The sequence below is a fragment of the Neophocaena asiaeorientalis genome, unplaced genomic scaffold (genome assembly GCF_003031525.2).
Source record: "Neophocaena asiaeorientalis asiaeorientalis breed wild unplaced genomic scaffold, Neophocaena_asiaeorientalis_V1.1 scaffold447, whole genome shotgun sequence".
NCBI lineage: Eukaryota > Metazoa > Chordata > Mammalia > Artiodactyla > Phocoenidae > Neophocaena > Neophocaena asiaeorientalis.
The window spans coordinates 1,622,107-1,648,144 of record NW_020174372.1 but is presented as its reverse complement, the minus strand read 5'-3'; positions in this window follow the sequence as shown (position 1 = coordinate 1,648,144).

Genomic DNA, 26,038 nt, shown 5'->3' with positions numbered 1-26,038 from the left:
AAAAGACACAGATAAAAAATAGTTACAAATTTTGCTCTAAAAAAATATTTGGAAGCAGATGGCTGTGTCATGGGAAGAAGGAAAAGGGCATGATGGGCATTTGGTTTTTTTCCTTGTAATACTGATACCTTCTTTCACTTTGGAAAGTTGTTTTACCCTTCCTTGACTCTCAGCACATGTGCTTTTGGTGAAGGGGACAATAAATACAGAAGGAAAACATGGAATGTCAGTGTGATAAGTGTTGTGAAGAAGAAGAAATACAGGAAAAGGAAAGGATGCTGAGGTGGTGGAGGAGGGGATTTATGATTGAAAAGGGTGGTCACGGAAGGCTGATTAAGACACTTGGGTGAATATTGAAGGAGGAGAGAGAAAGAGCTATGAAGGTACCTATGGGAAGAGGCTTGTAGGCAGAGGGAACAGCAAGTGCAAAGGCCCTGAGGTGGCAACTTACCTAGTCTGTTCTAGGATCATCAAAGAGGCCAGAGAGGCAGGAGAATGGTAGCAGGTGATGTCTTTAGAGGCAGTGCCTGCCCAGTTGCTGCTAGTTTTGATGAGGGGGATGGTGGTGATGATGTAGGAGGAGCTCTTGAGAGTTTCTGAGTGAGGGGAATTGCAGTTGGGCAGCTGTACCTGCTTCCTCCAGCCCGGTGCGGCTGTGACTTCTCGTGGGCAGAGGCACTTCGGCAGCGTCACATCCATCGCCTGACAGGTAGGAAACCGGCGATATAGCTCAAGCCCCGGGCGAGAGCACCCGCGTGAGCCGAGCGACCCCCTCACCTCAATCCTCACGATGTTTTCTTGGCCTGCAATTCTGCGTTTTTCCTTTGGTTTCCTGCTTGGCACCGACGTTCCTTCTGGAACAGCCACCCTGGCCTGAACTGCAGCCTCTTGGCTGGGTCCTTGGCTCCACCCGGTCCTACCCCGCCAAACCCACCGCCGTGTTGCCGGGGGTCAGTGCTGGTTCTGGGCCGTATCTGTAGTTATCTGGGGCTCTGTGCTGAGTGGAGAGTTAGCAAGATGCTCTGTGCCGCTGGGGCCTCCTTTTCCCTCACCGCGATATTTTTGGTTATCTCCCCACCACTGCGTGTCTCCTTGGATAACGGACAGGGAAACTGGAATTAGCTCGGTGGCCGCTGCTTCTTTAGACACACGTGCTGGACGGTTGCCAGAGTCCTTGGGGCAGGGCTGTGACGCGTGGGTTCCCTCCAGCCTGGGTTTGCCTGTCTCTGATCCTTTCCCTTTAGTCCCTGCAGCTGATCCACTCAGTTATAAGCATAGGCTGTAGCAGAGAGGATGGAGACCTGGGGTGGGGATGGGGACCCAGACCAAGCGGTGCGAATGGAGGAGGAGGGCGGATGTGGGGATTTGAAGAAGCCTCGACAACACGGTAAGGTCTGCTCTAAGGCAACGTGGTGAAAAGCAGAACCGAAACAAGCACTTAAGGGTTTAGGGATGAATGTTAATTCACAAGTTGCAAACGCGACAAGCACTTTCACAGAGTCTTATAGGTGAGTCATGACCAAGTTATGTAAAGAGGAATGTGTCTGCCTTGGAGACCCTGTGAGGGTACAGGTGGGGTTGGGTCCATATGGATTAAGTTCAGATCAGGCGGTTGAGCTAATATTTGCTCAGCCATAGGGTCACTTGTGTGAGGACACACCCATGTACACACACATACACGCACATTCTCACCCATTCCGTCATTTGGTTTCTGTTTTCAGTTGCTGTTACTTCTGTGTAGATCTAAAACACCAGTGTGAATGCTGTTAATAGGAACAATTTCAGTGTCAAGGGGCCCCGTTTTGAAAACTACAGACAAGAGGCTGAGGTACTGGAAAGTTCTCTGCAGTGAGAACCTGACTCACTAGGGGTGCACGTAGAAGCTTTTTCGAATTTTCTATGAATCAAGGCATGCTGTTGGGTCCTTCTGGTGCTGGAGAAGAGTAATGGGGTTGAAAATGTTATTATAATAAAAATATAATATTGGCGTGATCCTAGAAGGTGGTTAAACTAAGGCATGTTCCCTGTGTGAAGAAAAATGCTAACTTAAAGTAAGTGGTCTCCCCGGCCCGACCACTTACTTTCCTGGGAAATGGATTAATTTAACATTTAGTCAGCTTCCAGTATATCCTATAAAATGTTTTAAAATGTTAAAATACAATTTATTTTTTGAATAGGTAATTGACTCACATGATTCAATATTTAAAAACTGCAGAAGAATATTCAGTGAAAACCCTTCCTCTCCCTCCTCCAGGTTGGCTGGTTCCTTCCTCAAGGCAACCCACCTTACCAGTTTCTGATCTATTTTCTTAATATACAGTAGAATGCGCTCTCCCTGTGTTAATATTAAGGAAGAATAAGGTGGCTTTTCTCTCTTTAAGAAACTTCTATGTAATAAAACAAAGTGAGCCAATCAATCATTTATAGCTGTATTCTGGAAACTTTTGTTTTAAGTCCAGTAGTTTCAAAGTTCTTAGGTATTGGAGTCTGTATATTTGCTACTCAGTTTTTTGGTCCTCAGACTAGCAGTAGTAACAAGCTCCTGGTAGCTTGTTAGAAAGTATTGATATACTCTCCGGTCCCACCCCAAACCTCCTCGATCAGAGTCAGCATTTCATGCATGCACAGGTGATGCTGAGGCATCTAAAGGTTTGGGAAGGCACTGCTGTGTCTCATTTTCACAGCATCGGCCTCAGGTTCCAGAGGAAGAAAAGGTCTGTATGGAACGAAGAAAGTGAGAGATGGTCCTGAATTAGAGCTCTGCTCCTCACCTTATTCCGAGGGCTCTTGTTTGTTGCTAAAGTTACATGATGCTGATCTTTTCTTAATTTGCAACCAGAAGGTGCTAGGTAAACTGTGATTCTGATTTAAAATTTTATTTCTTATTTATTTTGTCATTTATTTTGATGTTTTGGCTGTGCTGCGCAGCTTGTGAGATCTTAGTTCCCCAATCAGGGATTGAACCCAGGCGCTCAGCAGTGAAAGCACAGAGTCCTGACCACTGGACTTCAAGGGAATTCCCAGATTTTGATTTTTAAATTCAGAAATCTTCCTCCTTTTCTCCTTCCCTTCCTTATGAATTTTTCTTAAGCCTTTGGCACTTGGTGTTTGTTGCTTCCTTATGGGGCTGTGCTGAGCTAAGTGAATCAGTAAAAAGCAAATGTTAATAGGAAAATGCAGAAATAGCCAATCAGATATAGATCAATATTTTCTGGTTTTATGGATACATACGTTTATGGTTTTATATTATGTTTGGCGGTGTGTTTGTACAGCTTATTAAATTTCACATTTCTCAGCAATTTAGACTTAATGTATATGTTTGTGCTAACATCAGTGTGATGGAACTAAATAAATAGTTAATGGGATTCTGAAAAAAAAGATTTAAATTTCATAAAAGTTGTCCAACTTGTCTTGGGGAAACTTTTTTGTTTTATGTAAATGGAGGAGTAGAGAGCAGAAATTATTGAAAACCCGATGTTGGGTGAACATGTAAACTAGTGCAAATAATTTGAATTTAACAAGGAATTTGTGGAAAATTTACAAAAAGGAAATTAGATAGTAGATTATAGGACTATATTGTGGTTTTTTTGATGTTAAATGCTTAAAAAATGTTTCTAATCACTAAAGGTTTCACCTTCTATAAAACAGGTAAGATAAATATGTGATCCACATGATTTAAAAACTAATGCGAATGGAATACTCTTTTGAGTGTGCTGTGGCAGGGTTGGAGGATGAGTGAAACAGAAACAAAAGCAAATTCATAACAAAACCCTGCCTTCTTAAAAGTGAGACACTTAAGCCTAAGAAACTGGGGCGAGTTCTACTAGTGCTGGAGAAGGAGGCCTAAGGGAGGGAAGAGGCCAGTCCAGGAGAGAAGGCTCCAGAGAAGAGTGGTTTAGGGGAGAAAGGCTGCTGAGTACGGGAAAGTGAAATGTCAGGATTCAACACGGAAATGAGACCCCTTTGCCAGTGGGACAGTGAAAACTTTAAAATTATTTGCACATTTGGGTAATTACTCACACCTGGAGTAATTCTAATGCTAGAAATCTATTTTCAAGGGAATGTCTGAAATTAAAAAAAAAATCTTTGGTGTAAAAATGTTCTTTAAAGTAAAATTTATAATAAAAATGGAAAGTGAGTTAGTTTTCTAACAAGAAGGGAATAGATAAGTAAATTGTAGTACATCCATAGGATGGGTCATTTTACAGCTAAGATAATATTTATGATATGTTCTAAAGTAGGTATGAAGCAGGATAAAAATAGTTTGGAAAAATGACAGGAAGGAATTTCGATGGTGGTTGTGTATATGTGACGGGGTTGTTAAAAAAACCATTGTGGAGGGGCTTCCCTGGTGGCGCAGTGGTTGGGAGTCCGCCTGCCGATGCAGGGGATGCGGGTTCGTGTCCCGGTCTGGGAAGATCCCGCGTGCCGCGGAGCAGCTGGGCCCGTGAGCCATGGCCGCTGAGCCTGCGCGTCCGGAGCCTGTGCTCCACAGCAGGAGAGGCCACAGCAGTGAGAGGCCTGCGTACCGCAAAAAAACAAAACAAAACAAAAAAAAACCATTGTGGATGCTGTCAAGGCTAAGATGTACTGGGGTTGGAGTTGGCTTTATAGGGAGGAGAGGGGAGGAAGGAACTCTCAGTAGGGAGAAGTAAGACATTCCTAACCTGGAATTCACATAGTTTACAGGTTTCCCCCACCATGTATGTGAGGCATTTGTAATTTGTGGAGATGACAATCAGTGCCTCTGGCTATAGATGGCCAAGCTGCTGGCTGCCTGGAATGAACGGATGACCACGGATGACTTAGTGACCAGTGTTGTGTTAAATGCCACAGGACGCCCTGGTAGCTCGTATCTAATTCCCGGGAAGCCCCTTGCAACTTTGAAAAGATAAGAGAAGAAATCCTACTGGGGGTGCACCCAGAGCATAAGCAGCCTCAGTGATGTCTGCAGGAAGCTCTGGAGACAGTGAAACTTACCAGCTTTCCAGCAGCCCAGGGAGGTGAGGGCTTTGGTTTTTAGCATGGTTTAAATAGCCATCTGGACATAATAGATTAACTCTGAACAATATGTTCCCTTTGTATTTGGAAACTATTGTATTTCTATACGTTTTGATTTTTTTTAAAAACAATGTGACATGTAGTAAGAAGTGGTAACTACAATTAAAACAAAATTTCCCTAGGAATGTGCTGGAGCAGCTCCTCAAAGGAGATTTTTTTTTTTTTAAGAATTTTATTTATTTATTTGGCTGTGTCGGGTCTTAACTGCACTGCACAGGCTCTTCTCTGAGTCATGCGGGCTTCCCTCTAGTTGTGGCACGTGGGCTCCAGAGCGCTCGTGCTCAGTATTTGCATCGCATGTGGGATCTTAGTTCCCTGACCAGGGATCGAACCCGCGTCCCCTGCATTGGAACGCGGACTCTCAACCACCAGACCACCAGGGAAGTCCCCTCAAAGGAGATTTTTAAAGTGATTTGAAGGGAGTGGCTTTTAAGGTTTTTGTCCTTTTCATGAATCTTATTCTTTAAAGTCGGTGAGTTGAGTCCATCCACATGAACGCATGCAATTGTAATTTTGAGCTCACCTTTGCCACAGTGAAAGATCCACATTTCATTGAGAAAGAAGGTAAGTTGGAATGGCATCAAGTCCCAACAGGGTAGCTTTGGGCTAAAACTGAGTTGCTGCTCCTTGAAGCAAGTGCTGCTGCTTCAGGAGGAGCGGACGTTAAAGGGGCTGCTCTGAACTGCTTGGTCCTCAACAGCAAAGGACGGTCATGGAATTCACACAAGGATGTGACTGTCAGTGATATTAGTTTGCCTGGTAGGCTGAGACTGTCAGGTCACAGTGCCACAAGGTCAGGCCAGAGGAGGGTCCTTGAAGGCCTGAGGGCATCCCATATGTAGGGTGGTATGAATGCTCCTGGCACCCTTGCCTCCCCTTGGAAAGTGCCATGATGACTGGACGGAGGCCTGTTTCCTGCCACAACCAGATCTTCCTCTGTGTTGGCTTTGCTTCCCTCTCAGTTCATGAAATGCTTTACCCAGATCCCCTCTGAGTATGCTGGAGGGCATATTCCTTTCTATAAACCAATGATGTGAAATGTGGACTTGTCAGCCAAGATGATAAGTGCAGTTTCTTGAAGTTACCTGGTCCTATGAAGATTAAATCAGTGACCTTGGCTTTTTCAGGCTACCCATTGGTCCTCTTTTCAAGTTGGCGAGCACACGAAAGGGAGCGCTCCTCCCATGCACTGTCCTGAGAGCAGCCCAGAGCCCAGCCTCTGGTACTGATTTCAGTGATAGTCATGGAGGTCAGGCTAATTTTAAAACTGAGAGGAACAAATAGAAAATTCTAAGATAGTTGTCACTACCATTTCTCCTTTAAAGACCAGCAAATATTACAACCGTTTGTGTTACCTCTGGATTCCCATTTGAGAACTTCACTCTAAACTCCCTGAGGGCTTTTAGACAGGGCTGGTGTCTATTTTATTCACCCCTGGATCTGACTTTCAGTGTGTGGACTGGCATCCAGCATGTAGCTCGATTAATATTTCTTAATGTGTGACTTTCCATTTCATAAAATCTAACTCTTGCTATACTGTTCCACCTAATATTAAATGTAATCTAGATATAACTGACGTTTGCTGCAGTTTGGATTTTAGCCATAGCTGGCACACGCCAGAGATCAATTCATAAAACCCACCCTAACATTGATTGCTTTTAGAGGTTCATTTGTATTATCTGTGGCTGCATTTGAAATGGACACCCTTGTGCAGGCTCTTTTCTGGACTGATGCTTTTGGAAGATGATGTAGATTAATTCTATGTTAAATTTCAGAAGTGACTCTGAACTTCTAGCTTCCCTTGAAGTCTTATTACTTATTAAAATGCCATTTGTATTCACTCCTTTTTTCTTGCCTCATTTTTAGTAGCTACATTCTTTTTAGCAGATTCAGGCCTTTGAAAAGTAATGCATTCCCGTAGTGGGAATTATAGGTCTTGGGGCAGGTGTGCTGCTGGCTTAGATTTGTAGTGGTGGAAGCACCTTCTTTATAGACAGGGCCACCCCAGGCTCTCCCAGACAGGAGTTAGCAGGCCTCCAGGAAAGGGGAGTTTGCCATTTCTTTAATGCTTTTACTTCTTACAGCTTTTTGCAGCAATTTTTTTTCTTGATCCCTGAGTTTTAATTTTGGTCAGTGGGGGCTTTGTGACTTACAGCAGTATACCTTATTTCTCTGTACTTGTTTCTTCATCTCTAAGATAAGGATAGAAGTCCTTGTTCACCAACATTGCCAGACCTGGGCTATGTAGATGTATTAGTTTGCTCAGGCTGCCATGACAAAGCACTAGCCCAAACTGAGGGCCTTAAAGAGCAGAAATGTATCTTCTCACAGTTCTGGAGGCTGAGAGTCTTGAGATGGGCAGGGGTCAGCAGGTCCATGCTCCCTTGGAAGGCACTAAGGAAGAATGGGTTCCAGGTCTCTCTCCAGCTTCTGGTACTTCCTTATGGCAGTGGGACTCCAGTCTTCACATGGTGTGTGTGTGTGTATCCATGTACGTGCACCCAAATTTTTCTTCTTATAAGGACCAGTCATGTTGGACTCGGGCCCACCCTACTCCAGTATGACCTCACCTTAACTGATCACATCTACAATCACGCTATTTCCAAATAAAGTGAATCTGAGGACTGGGGGCTAGGACTTCAGCATACAAATTTTGGGGGGACACAACCCATAATAGTAGGCCAGAAGGTCAAATAGAATTGGGAGGTTTGAAGTTACAGGCTCTGCTATTTCTCTCAAGTTCTCTGTTCTTCTTTGCTTTTAAAGAATCTAATATATTAGGGAAAATGCCAACCTGGGACATACAGATTTGCTATCAGATTGGGATCCTGCTTATAAAGACCAGACAGATGTTAACATGTGGAGTTTTGACCTTATGTTTTTATATCAGGGCATTAGTAACATGTAGGCCTTTTCCTGATTTCAGCTGCTCCCATGCAGAGGTGCAGGATCTGGGGCTGGTGCTGTAAACAGATGAAGACACAGTGGGCTTTGTCAGTGCACTGCTGGACCTTGTTTCTTTGCTGGCTTCTTTGAGATCCCAGATAGATGATATAATAGAAGATCAAAGGCCTCTGTAATTACTGCCCCCCAGCAGTTCTTGCTAATGCCTGCAGAGTTATTTGTACAGCTATTGCAGGGACTGTGTCTAATTTCACTTTACATATGGACTTAGATGTTGATTCCTAATTACCTTGAGCTCTCACTTTCTTGAAGTGGATGATTTTAGATAACACCACCATTTCTGAGGTTGTTTCGAAAGTAGAAGTCAGAGATCTCTTGGTATAGGAATATTAAATTGTCTTCATATTTATTTATGAAAACATGTAATTGACGTACAATATTAGCTTCAGGGGTACAACATGGTGATCCAGTATCTGTATATATTGCCAAACTGATCACCACCATAGTTAACATCTGTCCCCATACATAGTTACAGAATTTTTTCTTGTGATAAGAAACTTTTAAGATTTACTTTCAGCAACTTTCAAATATACAATATAGTATTATTAACTATAGTCACCATGCTGTACATTACATCCCCAAGACTTATTTATAACTGGAAGTTTGTACCTTTTGACTCCCTTTAACCCATTTCCCTCACCCCTACCTAAAGCAACTGCCAGTCTGTTTTCTGTATCTGTGAGCTTGCTTGTTTGTTTTTTAGATTCCACATATAAGTGAGATCATGTAGTATTTGTCTTTCTGTCTGAGTTACTTTACTTAGCATAATGCCCTCAAGGTCCATCCATGTCGCCAATGGCAAGGTTTCATTCTTTTTAATGGCTGAATAATATTCCATTATATGTGTGTGTGTGTGTGTGTGTGTGTGTGTGTGTGTATAAAATCTCACATTTTCTTTATTCAGTCATCCATCAGTGAATACATAGATTATTTTCATATCTTGGCTATTGTTAATAATGCTTTATTTAATATGGGGGCGGTTGTAGGTATCTCTTCAAGAAGTGATTTCATTTCCTGTGGATGTGAATACATACCCAGTGTGGAATTGCTGAATCATACAGTAGTTCTAGTTTTACTTTTTTTTTTTTGCGGTACGTGGGCCTCTCACTGTTGTGGCCTCTCCCATTGCGGAGCACAGGCTCCGGACGTGCAGGCTCAGCGGCCGTGGCTCACGGGCCCAGCCGCTCCGCGGCATGTGGGATCTTCCCGGACCGGGGCACGAACCCGCGTCCCCTGCATCGGCAGGCGGACTCTCAACCACTGTGCCACCAGGGAAGCCCAGTTTTACTTTTTTGAGGACCCGCCATCCTGTTTTCCACAGTGGCTGCACCAATTTACATTTCAGTCACAGCTTTGCTGTGCACCTGAAACTATCACAACATTGTTAATTGGCTATACTCAACTATAAATAAAAAATTAAAAAAAAACAGTGCATAAGGGTTCCCTTTTCTCCAAATCTTCACCAACATTTGTTAAATCTTTTTTTTTTTTTAATAACCACTCTAACAAATGTGAGGTGATATCTCCTTGTGGTTGATTGTTTTCACATTTTAAATTAAATTTTTGAAGTGTAACATATGGGGAAGGTACACAAAGAAGAGTACAGTTTAATGAATTTTCATGTGCAGAGCAGACCTGTGTAACCAACACTGACGTGAAGAAATAGAACCTCACCAGCCCCCAGAGACACTCCCTACCCGTGGGGCCCCTTCCTAGTTACTACTCTCTTCAGAAGTTACCACTATCCTGAATTCTCACAGCATTAATCATTTTTGCTTGGTTTAAATTTTATTCTTTAAACATATTTAAAATTTATTATAAAAAATTTTTAAATGAATAAATTATACAAATAAGTTATATATCATCATAGTATGTACTTTTTAGTGTCTGGTTTCTTTTGTTCAACATTATGTGAGATTTGATCCATATTGTTGCCTGTAGTGTTGCCCATTTATTCTGTAGGGGAGGAAGAAGGATTTTCCCTCTACCCTTCTGAGTTCTTAGCTGAGACCCCTGTAATAAAAGATTAATAAGAGAAAAACAAGGTTTTTAACATGCATACCTCATATATACATGAGTGATACCAAGGAAGAATTAGTAACTCCCCCAGGTGGCTGAGAATTCAGGATTAAAGGGCATCTTAATAGGGAAAGGGGAGAGTGAATGCTTTTTAGGAAGGATGAATGGGCCCTTGAAGAACGTGTGGACTTCCGGTCTCCTCTCTTGTGATAACGATCAGTCTTCCCCAGTTGATGAAACTCCCAGGGAGGGGATTTATGACAGTTGAGTTGTTTTTGGAAGCTCTGTCTTTAAGCATATAGGGGAGTTTGGAGGAAGCCTTTCCCCACTTTTGCTGTTTCTCAAGTGCCTACAGCTCAGAATAATCAATATTCCCAAGTGGCATGCTTTGGCGTGGCATGTCCTGAACTCCTGTGGTCTTATTTTGGGGGTGGCGTATTCTGCTACCCTTCAATTCCAATTGCTGTATGATATTCCAGTGTAGCCTTCCTATTGTATGAGTAAAAAGTTACTGTCTTCTGGATAGTTACCAGGTAGTTAAATACTGGAGTCAGTTGCTAAATGGTTGGCCACACTTGTATTTTTGTCTGTGTTCATGTAATTTAGCTGCCGACTCCCAAGATTTGAATGCCTGCCTGACTTCCTTGATGTTTGCAGGTGTTTTTTCCCCTTTATTCTATCCCCAAGGGATATTTGAAGCTTCATTTTCCCCACCCTTAATAACTGTCTGCAGTAACTTTGAGGAGGGAAACATCTGCTCTAGTCTTTAGAAATTTCTAACGCTAATGTGTGAAAAAAGTTGTGAGCAATGGCAAGTGGCCGATGAGTGATGGCCCGGGAGGAACAACTGGGTTAGGTGATATATCTTTGCTTCTCTTGCTTTGATTGCGGACGTCAGGAAGCGAGCTGTGATTTTTGATTGTGGTACATTCTTTCCATAATAAGTGGTTATAGATGTCGAGACTTGCAAGAGTTTGAAGGGTGATTAGCATTAATGGTTTTTAGGAAAGAAATACTGAACCTCCTCCCACCTCCAGTATCAATTCCCATTTTTTCAAGCTAAGGTGACTTAGCCTTCTGAATGTGAATATTATTCCAAATTACTTTTTAGCCTTTGCCTACAATGAGGGTTTCAGTCAGTCCTGGATGGTAGTACATAATGATAATACGGTAAAGCTTGACCGCTCCTGTAAATCCATACATTAGGATACATCAGGCACTTAGAATGGTGTCTGGTACTTAGTAAGTACTCAAGAACCATGGTTGTCGTTGCTGTTATTGGAAATTATTTGGAACTTTTCTTGTGCCAGCAGAGGGCCCAGGCCGGCTGGACTCCGTTGTGTGGTTAATAATTACCATATGCTGTTAGGCGGCCGGAAAAGCTTGTCAGCTGAACCTGGCTGGGTTCAGCCATAATTCAGGCCTCCCTTTCTACCTCATTGCGTGTAGGAAATAAGGAATTCAGGGTGTGGAACAGCCTTCTCACTGCCTGCCTGTGTGCTCCTAGCTGTGCCTCCATAAAGGAAAGCCAGCATCAGCACACAGAGCAGAGGCTCCTGCTGTCAGATGAGAAAGCCAGTGCAGAACCCCACGTCCCTGGGCTGGAGTCTGGAGACGCCGGACCAAGTACCCATGAACGGGAGTAGCGTGGCACAGTAGGGCGTGACTGCAGAGCAGTTCTCTTACAAAAGGAAAGAGCTTCCTGTGTGCCCTGCCAGTACGCTGCACCAGCAAACAGTATTTCGCTATATCTGCTAAGTTTCAGACATCAGAGCATTTCACCCCTAAATACTTCAGGATGTATCTCCTAACAATAAGGACATTTCCCCTTCATTACAGTAATACAGCAGTACCCCTAAGAAAATTAACAGTGGTGGTTTTTACCATCAAATATCCAGTATTTTCAAATTTCCGTGCTTATTTGAGAAATGTCTTGTAGTGTTTTTTCAATATTAGGATTCAAGGTTCATGAATTGCATTTGGTTTTGTCTTTTTTAATCCGTTTCAACAGCCTCCACACCTCCTTTTAACTTTTTGGAGAGTCTAGGCTTGTTGTCTTGGAGGATGTCCCACATTATGGGTTTCTTGATGGTTTCCGCATGTATCATTTACTTATTCTTTAGTGTGTGTATTTCCTGTAAACTGGAAGTTAGGTTTAGAAGTGTGAGTAGATTCAGGTTAGATTATCTCAGTCCACTTAGGCTGCTGTAACACAAATACTATAGACTGGGTGGCTTATAAACAACAGAAATGTATTTCTCACAGTTTTGGAGGCTGAAGTCTGAGATCAGGGTGCCCTGTGGCTGGGTGAGGTCCCCCTTCTGGGTTGTACTAGGCCTCCTTGTACCCTCACATGGCAGAAGGGGCAAGGGAACTCTTTCATAAGAGCCCTAATCCCATTCATGAGGGTTATGCTCTCATGAACAAATCATCTCCCAAAGGCCTTACCTCCAAATACCATCACGCTGGGGATTAGGTCTCAGCATAGGAGTTTTGGGTGCGGGGCACAGACATTTCAGTCTCAAACAAACATTTTTGCCCAAACTACTTCATAGGTGACGCTATGAATTTCATATCGCACAATGTCCAGCTGTCTCAGTATTACTGATGCAGAGCTGATGACTGCTGGCTCTTTCCACCAGAAAAGTACATTTTCCTTTGTAATTAATAAGAATTTGTGGGCTGATTTTTGGCAGAGTGCAAATATCCTGTTTCCTAACAACTTTTCAACCAAGTTTTTGCCTTCCTTTGCTCACTGCCTGAATCAGCTCTTACATTGGAAGTACTAAATGGAGATTCTGTGATTCTTTCATTGCTTCTGTGTTGAGCTGCTGGCATTCACCTGTAAAGAGTTTCCTCACTCACCCTTTTCTGAGTATCACTATAGATTTGTGGATTTTTTATGGCCGTTATTCTTTTTGATCCTGTGGATGACCTTCATGTTGAAGGATAATAGGAAACTGAGTTAGTTGACAAGTTCTGCTTGTGTAAGAGTGATAGTGGGGTGGTTTAAAGTAGTTTAACTGTAGGCAACTGGCTTAAAAGTTGGTTATGTTCAGAAGTATTTAGAATGCTCCAGCAATGGGGGTTGATTTGTGGGGGGTTAGTTCTCTTTAACAACCAGCTTCATTTGAGACAATTATAAAACTGTAGAACCTAAGAAAGGATTTGATGCTGAGTATTGCTATAGCAAGGAGGAAAGTGAGGAATTCATCTAGTAACTTCTATGCTAAGGTAACTTAAGCTTTTTTTTTCTGATTTGAAGCATTTTCCTTTATCCAACTTTTCTGTTACTAATATGGGAGAAGAATGATCAAAGACTAGTGAGAGAGGACAGGAAGGTAGCCCTGTCCAGAGGGCTCATCAGTGAGGACTGGAATCTCCGCAAAGAGGAAGTTGGGCTATCGGTGCCTCTCCGTTACTGCAGAAAGCGGGAGAAAGGTCCGTTAAAAACAACTCCATCAAAATCCAAGACGTTGCCAGGAAGTTGTTCTCAGATGGAGGGCCTGGGCCTTTTGAATGCACAGGTGCACCTTCGGGGAGGTGCTCTGGTGAGGGTGGATGAACATGAAACGTTTCCAGAATATACTCCCCCACCTCCGTCCACAGAAACGCCTCTCCAGCGTTAAACAGCCTACCCGTCTATGCGTACATTTAATAATTGTAGAACCAGAGGAGGCGACATCTAGAAAATGGAGAGGAGGTATCAGTTCTCTCCCTGATAAGAAAGGCAAGGAGGGAGCTAGTTGGTTTGGGGTTTGTGGATATTGACCTTCTTTCCTCGCAGCCCTCACCTCCCCCGTCGGGGAGACCCAGGAGGGGAAGAGGAGCCACAGGAGATGAACAGCAGTGGTGCCATGAGCTTCAGGCATCACAAAGTGATAAGTTGTTGAACATCTGGTGCTTCATTCTCTCCTCCCTTTTTCTTAGAGTGTCAGCTCTGAGCACGGCCTGCCTCCTTTCAGAACTAGGACAAGTACACTGCCTAAGGAAGGTATTGGATGAGATAGGATTGCCTTGCTTTTTATACGAGTAGATGTGTTAGTTTGGGAAGCCTGCCATCACAGTGTACCACAGACGGGGTGGACTAAATGACCACCCAGGTTTCTTCTGAGGCCTCTCTCCTTGGCTTATAGATGGCCGCCTTCTCCCTATGTCTTTATGTCATCTTCCCTCTGTGTCTGTGTCCAAATTTCATCCTCTTATAAGGACACCAGTCCTACTGGATTAAGGCCTACCCTACTGACCTCATTTTAATTTAATTACCTCTTTAAAGACCCTATTTCCAAATATAGTCACATTCTGAGGGACTAGGGGTTTGGACTTCAACATATGAATATGTATATAAATTTTATATCCCATAAAGGGAGATATAGAAACACATCCTAGTTTTTGATTTGAATATTAAAAATCATCAATATATTTGTAACTTAAAGGCAAGCTTCCTGAGTGCTGCTTTAGTGTGCAACTTGTCCTTTTCCCTTCCCCCAACAAAAAGTACCAGAAATAAGAACAAGAACACAGTCATCTATAATGGAGTTTAGTGAAAAAAGTACTTAACTGATGCTTTTCTTTATTTCTGCATCTCTTACTGTGTATTCGGTTTTTAGGTGTGTAAGGAAAGGAGAAATCAGTTATGATAGTACTCTTCAAGAGTTCTAATGTACTTCTCTGAGCAGATTGTATATTTGTTGTGCAGGCTCCCTGTACCTGTGGAAGCCTTGCCGAGGTCTAACTCACCCACTAAGAAGTCTTCACAGTCACATGGTGGCATCTTTTAAAATTGGGACCTAGTGCCCAAAGGAATTTCTATAGCTTCTCGATATAGTACCACCTGCATCAGAATCACATGTGATGCTTTTTAAAATGCTCATCTGTGGGCACTACACCATCCCTAGTGCATCAGTGTCTTTGCAAACAGGGCCTAGGAATATGCATTTTAACACATGAATTGGGAAATTCTCAGGCAGATAGAATTGGGGAATTACTGTGCTGTTGGCAGGACTTGCAGGTCTGCACCGCCATGAAGTGGTGACAGTCATTTCACCTCTCAGAAGCCACTGTTTATAGGGAAATAATTTAACGCTTTGTCTTCCGGCCCTTCTCATCTCCCCTCCACATTTGGTCTTCATTAGAACAGGGTTGGTATCTCCTTGTCCCCACATCCCCACTTTCTGCCTTTGGAATTATTATGTTTATTTGGTGCCAGGTGTCTCCTGGGTTCATACTTCTCTGTGATGGTGGGTAGCTTCTAGAACCTTCCATGACATCTAGAAAGCAGTCTAACCACGTAACACTTTCAGAGGTTTTCTTTGAAATTCTTAGGACCAAGGTTATTTGGAGACACATTTTCTAATTATTTGTTGCCTGTGTTCAGTGTGGGCTGGATTATACCATCCCAGAATATGGTTAACCTGGCAGGGCGAGTAAAATATGAACAGATAAATTAATAGATGTTCTTTTGTTGAGAGGTGATCTTTTAGTTTCCAATTTTAATTATGTGAGCATGTTGTCTTTTAGGTTTGATAATTTCTTCTTTGGATCATTGATTCTTTGGAAAATTCTGATGTCCAGGAGCAGATCCCAGCCACACTGCCTTCCCTCCTGCTTCTTGGTGGTGGCACCCATTCCCCTTTTGACAGCCTAAGGACATGATCACTATGGTCAGCTCTACCACACATGTCCCTCTAAAAAGTTTGTCTTCTAGGTGGAGGAATTTTTCTAAGCAGTAGTCCATTTTGCACAGTGCATGAAGTAATATTAATAATACATGAATTGAACATTTAATGTTTAGGACCATGTGCAGTGGTTAAACGAAGTGTGGTAGAGTTGACAGTTTAGGGGATTTTCACAGTTGTCATTAACTTTGTCAGGGCCAGCACGCTAGGATGAAGACTGTGACAGTCTCCTGTTGAAGGGCAGTAGTTGCATCAAATAGACAGTCTGAGCCTTTGCGAAGAAAAGGAGAGACAGTATAGTGTGGTGGCTAAGAGCAATTTTGGAGATGAGAATTGAACAGACCTCCCACATACTTCCTGGGTGTACTTAGAGGAGCTGTTTTACTCTCAAAGGCTGTTTCCACTCTTTAAAATGGCAATAACAACAGTACCTAACATAGTGAGGATCAAGATACAATGCATGTAGTATAGTGCCCAGCATATTGTAAGTCCATTTGTGTGCATTTTGAGATCCTATGAATGTTATTTTTAATATTGAGATAGTTATTTGGCATGTGGCGTAACAAATGTGGGTAGAGAACATTCTAGTTTACCTTCAGTTGTATGTAAATCTATTATGAATCCAATTTGGAGTTGGCTAATATATTTTATTACAGGTTGAAAGGGGCTGATTGTCAAGCTGGGTTGAGGATGGTGAGGCTGTATCTGGATGCCATGGGAAGTGCTGGGGTGCCTGTACAGGTTCTAGAGGGAAGATTGGAGACATGCATGCCATGGGTTTGCCAGTCCTCTAACTCATAGCTAAGCTCTTTGATCAGTAATGTTTTCTTCTATTCCTTTTTATACTTAGTAGGAACAACTGGTTTTATAAGATAATTAAAATATTTAAATCTGATGTTAATATTTTTCCCCTATGATCCATACTATATGTATTTATGTATTTATGGTTTGGATATATTATGCTTCAATGGATGTACTAGAAAATTTAAGGAAAGTATCATTTTGCATAAGTAGAGGAAGTAAATTAACTTCTGCTGTTTATTAACCATTCCTGTTTTTTTTGTTTGTTTGTTAGGTGGTTGGTTTTAGTTGTTGCTGTGCAGTCTTGCCTGTCCTGTAGCTTCTTAGAGTTTTAAAATATGTATTTCAAATATTTAAGTGGTTTAATAGAACAATGAAAAAGTAAATCTATTTAAAAATGAAAATTGCTTAATTGTGCAGAGGCTGGGTGGGTGCGTATTTGGAACACTGTTGCTGCAGCCAATCATGTTTATCTTTCATAGCTGGGGTAGAAATCTTAGCCCTTTGTGCTTATATGCTACCTCACTTTATTCCTCCACAAAATGCATCTAGTAGTGTGTGGTAGGGATGGAGACGACCTATTCTGGGAACACAAAATCTGTGAGTCTGCATTGATGTGTATATTGGAAGGGCCAGGGAATTATGTGGTTCTTCTCTGCATATATTCTCATTGTTCCATTGTGATGAGGGTTTTGTGTCATTATAAGATGTTGAATTAATAATAACAGGTGATATCCTGAAAAAAAGGACTTTATATTTCAGAGATTTATGTCCTTCAAAGGGTGAATTTGTACATCCAGCCTAAGGTACTAATATAACATAGACTCACATGCAATTAAATAGGTTTTTTAGCAAATGGACTGGTTTTCTGAGAACAGTATAATTCAGATATAATTTCCAACTTCCCAGTGGGTCATAATGACTTACATCGCAAATGAAATCAATGTGGGCTTAAGTAACATGATTAAACCAGTTTTTCTGGATCATTCCTTTTCATTTTAGACTTTTTTCCTCAAGCCAGAAGTCAGAGGTATTTACAGAATATTAGGCGTGGAAATGATCCTTATCGATATTGTTAGTGCTTCTTCATGCAGGATTTGTTCATATTAAACCAGACTTAAATTCTATATGTAAGACTTACATAGAGGAGATCAAGATGGCAGAGTAGAGGGGTGTGGAGTTCACTTCCTCTCACAAATATCTCAAAAATACATCTACATGTAGACCAATTCTCACAGAATACCTACTGAAAGCTTGCAGAAGATCGCATATGACCAGTGCTGCAAAAACATCCCCATATTACCAGTAGGATGAAGGGAAAAGGGAGAAGAGGAGGTACTGGGAGGGAAGCTGTACTCTTGGGAGGGAGCTGTGAAAGAGGAAAGGTTCCCTCACCCTGGGGACCTTCTTTACTGGCTGGGAGGTCTTCCAGCACGCAGCATAGGGAGCTTCAGAGGCTGGAGAAGGGAGTGTGGAAGCTGACCTGCAGCCTGGCAGGGTAGAGAAACACCAACACTGATGGTCCTGGCCACATCACTGCACTTCCCAGCATGAGATGCTCGCTTGCTGGTGTGTGCAGCGATGGGGAGCTGAAACTTGGGCTTCAGTGGACAGACCCAGGAAGGGGACTGGACTCAGTTTGGCAGTGCAGAGACAGTCCACTGGGCCTAGAGTGTGGCCCAGGCCGCAACTGAAGGATGGAGTATGGGTCTGCCATAGGAGTCCCATTGTCAGCGTGGGAGGGGAGAGGCGTGCGTCTGCCATAGCCTTGTTGGTGTGCTCGCAGTGGGGCATGGCTATGGACCTGAGGGTTCCGTGAAATTCATAGGCTCACACATGTTGAAGGGGGGCTGAAATCTGAACCAATTGCTGGCAGTCCCACTGCAGGTGCCAGGATGTGGCTCCCAGTGCGTTCTCACTCTGGTGGATTTGGGGACTGGGACTGCACAGGCATGCCTAAGGCTATTCTGATCCAATTATCTACAGGCTTGGGACGTGGCTCCTGTGGCTTTACATGCCAGTGGCTTTGTGAGTGTGCGTGTATGCTTAAGGGACCTCCTAGTCAATTACAAGAGCCTGCAAGCAGAGGTCACCACCAAGGGTGGTGCTACCAACAGTGATCTTTGTGGGCATGCACACCAGGTGGCAGGCAGTGTCACAGAATTGCACGCCCCAGCAGACAGCTCCTGGGGAAGAACATACAGTGGCTCCTTTCCCAGTGGGGGCCCTCCAGTCCTGCATACCTCACACTGCAGCTTAGAATCAGATCTGGGGCTTCTACTCCAACAACTGGAGAGCAGACCCTGTCCCTGACAGGGAGACAATAACTAGAGAGCAAAGAGAAAGGCCCTGCCCAACATCCAGTGCAGGCTTTGGTCACCACAACACCAATCCATACCCCTTATCAAGGGGATAATGGCCAACACACCCTGAGGGAAGACGTGGCATGCATCCATACCCAAAACAGCCCATGCACCAAAAATATTGGACTCAAGCAGGCTATGTAGGGATGCTCCTACATAGAAACAGCCCTTCAAGGCCAGAGCAGATAACTGTTTCTCCTAAATTCATAGTCAGAGGAATAAAAGAAAAATGAAAAAGTAGAGGAACCACTCGCAATTACAAGAACAAGAGAAATCCCCTGAAAGAACAAGCAATGAAACAGGCCTCTCCAGTCTACCAGATCCCAAGTTCAAAAAGGAGGTAGTAAAAATACTGAAGGGATTAAGAAAGGCTATTGATAGAAATGCAGATCACTGTAACAAGGAACTAGAAACTATAAAAAGGATTCAGTCAAAATTAGACAACTCAACTGCTGTGATGAAAATTGAGCAAAAGGCAATAAATAGCTAGCTAAACAATGCAGAAAAACAAATGATCTGAAAGATAGAATAATGGAAATCACCCAATCAGAACAGCGGGCAAAGACAGATGAAAAAAAATGAAAGCAACATGTGAGATCTATGGGATAATGTAAAGTGTGCCAATCTATGCATAATAGGGATCCCAGAAGGAGAAGAAAGGGGGATCAAAAGTGTATTTGAAGAAATTATGGCTGAAAACTTACCAAATCTAAAGAAGGAAACGGATATCCAGGTACAGGAAGCACAGAGAGTCCCAAACAAGACAAACCCAAACAGACGTACACCAAGACATAACTAAATGGCAAAAGTTAAAGATAAAGAGAGGATTCTAAAGGCAACAAGAAAAAAACAGTTACAAGTGAACCCCCATAAAGCTATCAGTTGATTTCTCTTCTCTACAGAAATGTTGCAGGCCAGAAGGGAGTGGCAAGATGTATTCAAAGTCTGTAAAGGGAAAAACATGCAACCTAGGTTACTCTACCCAGCAAGGTTATCATTTAGAATAGAAGGAAAGATAAAGAAATTCTCAGACAAGCAATAGTGAACGTATCCAAAAACAAATATTGAATGGTCTTCTCTAAATAGAAAAGAAGCAAGAATCTGTAGGAATGGGCAAATCATAGTAGGAAAGTTAAATATATAGAAGGATTGAGGATCATTTAACTAAGTCAGTACATAGATTAAAAAACAATAAAAATTCTGTGAAAGTGATTATAATTATGATAACAGCAAAAGGATAAATGTGAAGATGTAAAATAGGACATCAGAATCACCAAATGTGGGGGAGGAGAGTATAAACATGTAGATCTTTTAGAATGTGTTTTAGCTCATATGACTGCTAGTCTAAAGCAACTAGATATAGTTATAGGTTAACTTGCTTGAAAACCAGGGTAACCACAAATGAAAAACATTTAATAGATTGACAAAAACTGAAAAGAAAGGAACACAAGCATAATACAAAAGAAAGCCATCAAACCACAAAAGGAAAAACAAAAAGAAGAAAGGAACAAAGAAGAAGTGCAAAATCAACTGGAAAACAAAGTTTAAAAATGGCAATAAACCAATAAAAGGAATATCAATAATTTCTTTAAATGTCAATGGACTAAATGCTGTAATCAGAAGACACAGAGTGGCAGATTGGTTAGTAAAACAAGAATCTACAATATGCTGCCTACAGGAGACCCACTTTAGGGTAAAAGACACTTATAGATTAAAAGTGAGGGGCTGGAAAAAGATATTTCATGCAAATGGAAATGGCAAGAAAGCAAAGGTAGCAATACTCATATCAGACAAAATACTTTAAAACAAAGACCATAAGGAAAGATAAAGAAGGATATTATATCATAATAAAAGGACCAATGCAAGAAAAGGATATCGCACTTGTTAACATATATGCACCCAATGTGGGAGCACCTAAATACATAAAACAAATACTGACAAACATAAAGGGAGAAATTGATGGGAATAAAATAATAGTAGGGGATACTCCACTGACATCAATGGACAAATCTTCCAGACAGAAAATCAATAAGGCAACAGAGATTCTGAATGACACAATAGAACAGTTAGACTTAATTGATACCTACAGGACACTGCATCCTAAAAAGCCAGAATATACATTCTTTTCAAGTGCACATGGAACATTCTCCAGGATTGACCACACGCTAGGACACAAAACAATCCTCAACAAATTTAAGAGGATAGAAATTATTTCGAGCATCTTTTCTGACCACAATGGCATGAAACTAGAAATCAAACACAGAAAGAGAAATGAGAAAAAAATGATTACATGGAGACCTAACCACATGCTACTAAGAAACCAATGGGTCAACAGTGAAATCAAAGAGGAAGTTAAAAAGTACCTTGAGACAAATGACAATGAAAACACAACCATACAAAATCTATGGGATGCAGCAAAAGCAGTTCTAAGAGGGAAGTTCATAGTGATACAGGCCTTCCCCCCCAAACAAAAAATCTCAAAGAAACAACCTAACCTACCACCTAAAGAATTAGAAAAAGAAGAATAAACAAAACCTAAAGTCAGCAGAAGGGAAGAAATAATAAAGATCAGAGAGGAAATAAAATAGAGATTAAAAAAATAGAAAAAAATTAAACTAAGAGTTGGTTTCTTGAAAGGATAACCCAAGCCGACAAACCTCTGGACAGGCTCACCAAGAAGAAGAGAGAGGATCCAAATAAAGTAAGAAATGAAAGGATAATTAACAACCTATACTACAGAAATACAAAATGTCATAAGAAAACATTATGAAAAGTTATACGCCAACAAAATGAACAAGCTAGAAGAAATGGACAAATTTCTAGGAATATACAGCCTGCTAAAACTGAATCAAGAAAAAACAGATAATTTGAACAGACCAATCACTAGAAGTGAAATGAAATCTGTAATTTAAAAAAAGCTTCCTGCAAACAAAAGTCCAGGACCAGATGACTTCACTGAGGAATTCTACCAAACATCAAAGAGGAACTTACACCTATCCTCCTCAAACTCTTACAAAAGACTGAAAAGGAAGGAACACTCCTGAAGTCTTTCTAGAAGCCACCATTATCCTGATACCAAACCAGACAAAGACACTACCAAAAAAGAAAATTACAGACCAATATCTTTGAGTATAGATGCAAAAATCCACAACAAAATATTAGCAAACCAAACCCAACAACACATAAAAAGGATCACACACCATGATCAAGTTGGATTCATTCCAGGATCACATGAATGGTTTAATATATGCAAATCAATCAATGTGATACACCACATCAACAAAAATAATAATAAAAAGACAAAAACCACATGATCATCTCAATAGATGCAGAAAAATCATTTGATGAAATTTAACATCTATTCATCATAAAAACTCTCACTAAAGTGGGTATAGAAGGAACATATCTCAACGTAATAAAAGCCATTTATGATGACCCCCCCCTCCAGCCAACATAATACATAATGATGAAAAGCTACAAACCTTCTTGCTAAATTCAGGAACAAGACAAGGATGCCCACTCTCACCACTTATATTCAACATAGTTTTGGAAGTCCTAGCCACAGCAATTGGACAAGAAAAAGAAATAAAAGGTATCCAGATTGGAAGGGAGGAGGTAGAGTTGGCATTATATGCGGATGACATGATACTGTACATAGAAAACCCTAAGGACTGCACATAAAAACCCTAAAGACTGCACATAAAACTACTAGAAATGATAAATGAATTCAGCGAGGTAGCAGGATACAAGATTAACATACAGCAATCTGTTGCATTTCTTTACACTATAAATGAAATATCAAAATGAGAAAGCAAAAAAAAAAAAATCCTGCTTAAAATCACATAAAAAAATACTTAGGAATAAACCTGACCAAGGAGGTGAAAGACTTACATGCTGAGAACTATAAAACATTAATAAAGGAAATTGAAGATATTCAAAGAAATGGAAAGACATCCCATGCTCTTGGATTAGAAGAGTTAATATAGTTAAAATGGCCATACTACCCAAAGTAATCTACACATTTAATGCGATCCCTATCAAATTACCCATGATATTTTTCACAGAACCGGAACAAATAATCTTAAATTTTATATGGAACCACAAAAGATCCAGAATTGCAAAAGCAATCCTGAGGAAAAACAACAAAGCTGGAGGAACAACCCTCCCTGACCTCAGACAATACTACAAAACTACAGCAATCAAAACAGTGTGGTATTGGCACAAATACAGATATATGGATCAATGGAACAGAATAGAGTGCCCAGAAGTATACCCACACACCTATGGTCAATTAATCTTCAACAAAGGAGCCAAGAATAGACAATGAAGAAAAGACAGTTTCTTTAGCAAGTAATGTTGGGAAAGCTGGACAGCCACATGTAAATCAATGAAGTTAGAACACTCCCTCACACCATACACAAAAATAAACTCAAAATGGCTTAAAGATTTAAATAAAAGACATGACACCATAAAACTCCTAGAAGAGAACATAGGCAAAACATTCTCTGACATAAATTGTAGCAGTGTTTTCTTAGCTCATTCTCCCAAGGCAATAGAAATAAAAGCAATAATAAACAAATGGGACCTAGTCAAATTTACAAGCTTTTGCACAGCAAAGGAAACCATCAACAAAACAAAAAAACAACCTAAGGAATGGGAGAAAATATTTGCAAATGATGTAACTGACAAAGGCTTAATTTCCAAAATATACAAACAGCTCATACAGCTCAAAAACAACAAGAAAATCCAATCAAAAAATGGGCAGAAGACCTAAATAGAAATTTCTGCAAAGAAGACATACAGATGACCAAGAGGCACATGAAAAGATTCTCAACATCATTAATTATTAGAGAATGCAAATCAAAACTACAATGAGATATCATCTCACACTGGTCAGACTGGCCATCATCAAGAAGTCTACAAATAATAAATGCTAGAGAGGGTGTGGAGAAAAAGGAATCCTACACTGTTGGTTGGAATGTATTGAATAAATAGGTGCAGCCACTATGGAGAACAGTATGGAGGTTCCTTAAAAGCTAAAAATGGAGTTACCATATGATCCAGCAATCCCACTACTGGGCATGTATCCAGAAAAGACAAAAGCTATAATTAGAAAAGATACATGCACCTCAGTGTTCATAGTGGCACTATTTACAATAGCCAAGACATGGAAGCAACCTAAGTGTCCATCAACATGAATGGATAAAGAAGATGTAGTGTGTGTATATATATATATATATATATATATATATATATATACACACACACACACATACACACACACACACATACATACATACATACATACAATGGAATCTTAGCTGTAAAAAAGAATGAAATAATGCCATTTGCAGCAACATGGATGGACCTAGAGATTATCATACTAAGTGAAGTAAGACAGAAAGACATATGATATCACTTATACATGGAATCTAAAAAAAATGACACAAATGAACTTATTTACAAAACAAAGAGACAGACACAGAAGACATGGTTACCAAAGGAGGGGGAGGATATATACTGGGAGTATGGGATTAACAGGTGTACACTATCATATATAAATTAGATAAACAACAAGGATTTACTGTATAGCACAAGGAGCTATGTTCAGTATCTTGTAATAACCTCTAATGGAAAAGATTCTGTAAAAGAATATATATGTATGTATAACTGAATCACTTTGTTGTACACCAGAAACTAACAACATTGTAAATCAACTATATTTCAATAAAATTTTTTTTTAGAAAGGAAGTTAAGGTGTACTGTCTGTCATTCTGGGACAATCCCTGGTGGTTCCTGATGATCCCTACTCTTTAAGTGCTAGCGGGTCATCTCTTTAAAGATCAAGTTCAAGCACTTTTCCTTGGATTTGATATTTTGAGCTACACATGGCTAGTGAGGATTCATAATCTAGTCAAGGCTGGATCTCTTTTTCTACATGTATGTTCTAACATCACATTTTCTTCATTATCCAAGGCTCTTACAATTTGTGATTTTCTCTTTCCCCTAGAACATTTTTACATTTCTTGCATTTATTATGAATCTGCATTTTGTTTTACTTCTTCAGCTCTTGTCTGTGAATAATTTGTTTTTTCCCAACTTCTGATGGTTACTATTTTTTCACATTTACTCTCAGCTACACTAGTTTGGTGATCTGTTTGCTCCTTCAGTTGTGACTCTTATCACTTTGAGACTCCTTTACATCAACTTTGTCTTTCTAGTTATATTAAAACAAGAGTTTTCTGGACTTTTTTTTGCTCCTGTTGTATTCTAATGGAATATTACTTTGGTATCAAGGAGTTGATATAAAGTTGAGCAATAAATGGGTAATATAAACATGTATAATGAATAAGATTTCCTCTAGCAAATAAGAAAATAATTATCTACTTAATTATCTGATTTAATTATTTTTAGTCCCTGTGTGTAAATGAGTAGACATAATAAATAGTACATAGGTCAGATCTTTTTTTGTCTTCCATTTTAAATGCTCAAGCAAAGATTTGAATACCAGCATGCAATTTCACTAAATATATGTGAATGACGTTTGGACAAAGGAATGATTGGACTCTGGCTCCCATGAGGAAAAATTGAATAAAGCCTTGTAACTTCACTTCTGGAATGCCAGGCACGTAATATAATCTGGGAGACATATTTTGTCTGTAAAGATCATAATTAGATTTCCTGAACCAACTATCCAAAAGATTGTCTGAAAAATACTCCTGAACCTCAGGCAGGAAGAAAGGAATCGTTAGGAGACTGCCATCCTGGGGTTAACCACTTAGGGAGTAAGTTTTGCATATGCTGCCTATAAGAACAGAAGAGTAATTACACATTTCGGAATTCTTAGAGAGTACTAGTTAAGTCTCAGATTCTTCTTTGAAAATTCTTAGAGAGTACTCGTTAAGTCTCAGATTCTTCTTTGAACTCAGAATGAATAAAATTAGATTTTACTTTAAACTTAAATTATTTTAAATGAAACATTTATAGACAATAAGGACATAAGCACCATTTGCATTCTCTATTTTCATGTCTGATCCTTGCCAGTAGACAGACTGAACTTAGTTGTAATGAGGGGGCTTCAAACCACTACCGTATCGTGGTTGCTTTGTTCGTTTGGCATTGCTTAGCCACTTGTCAAAGGACTTTTAAGGA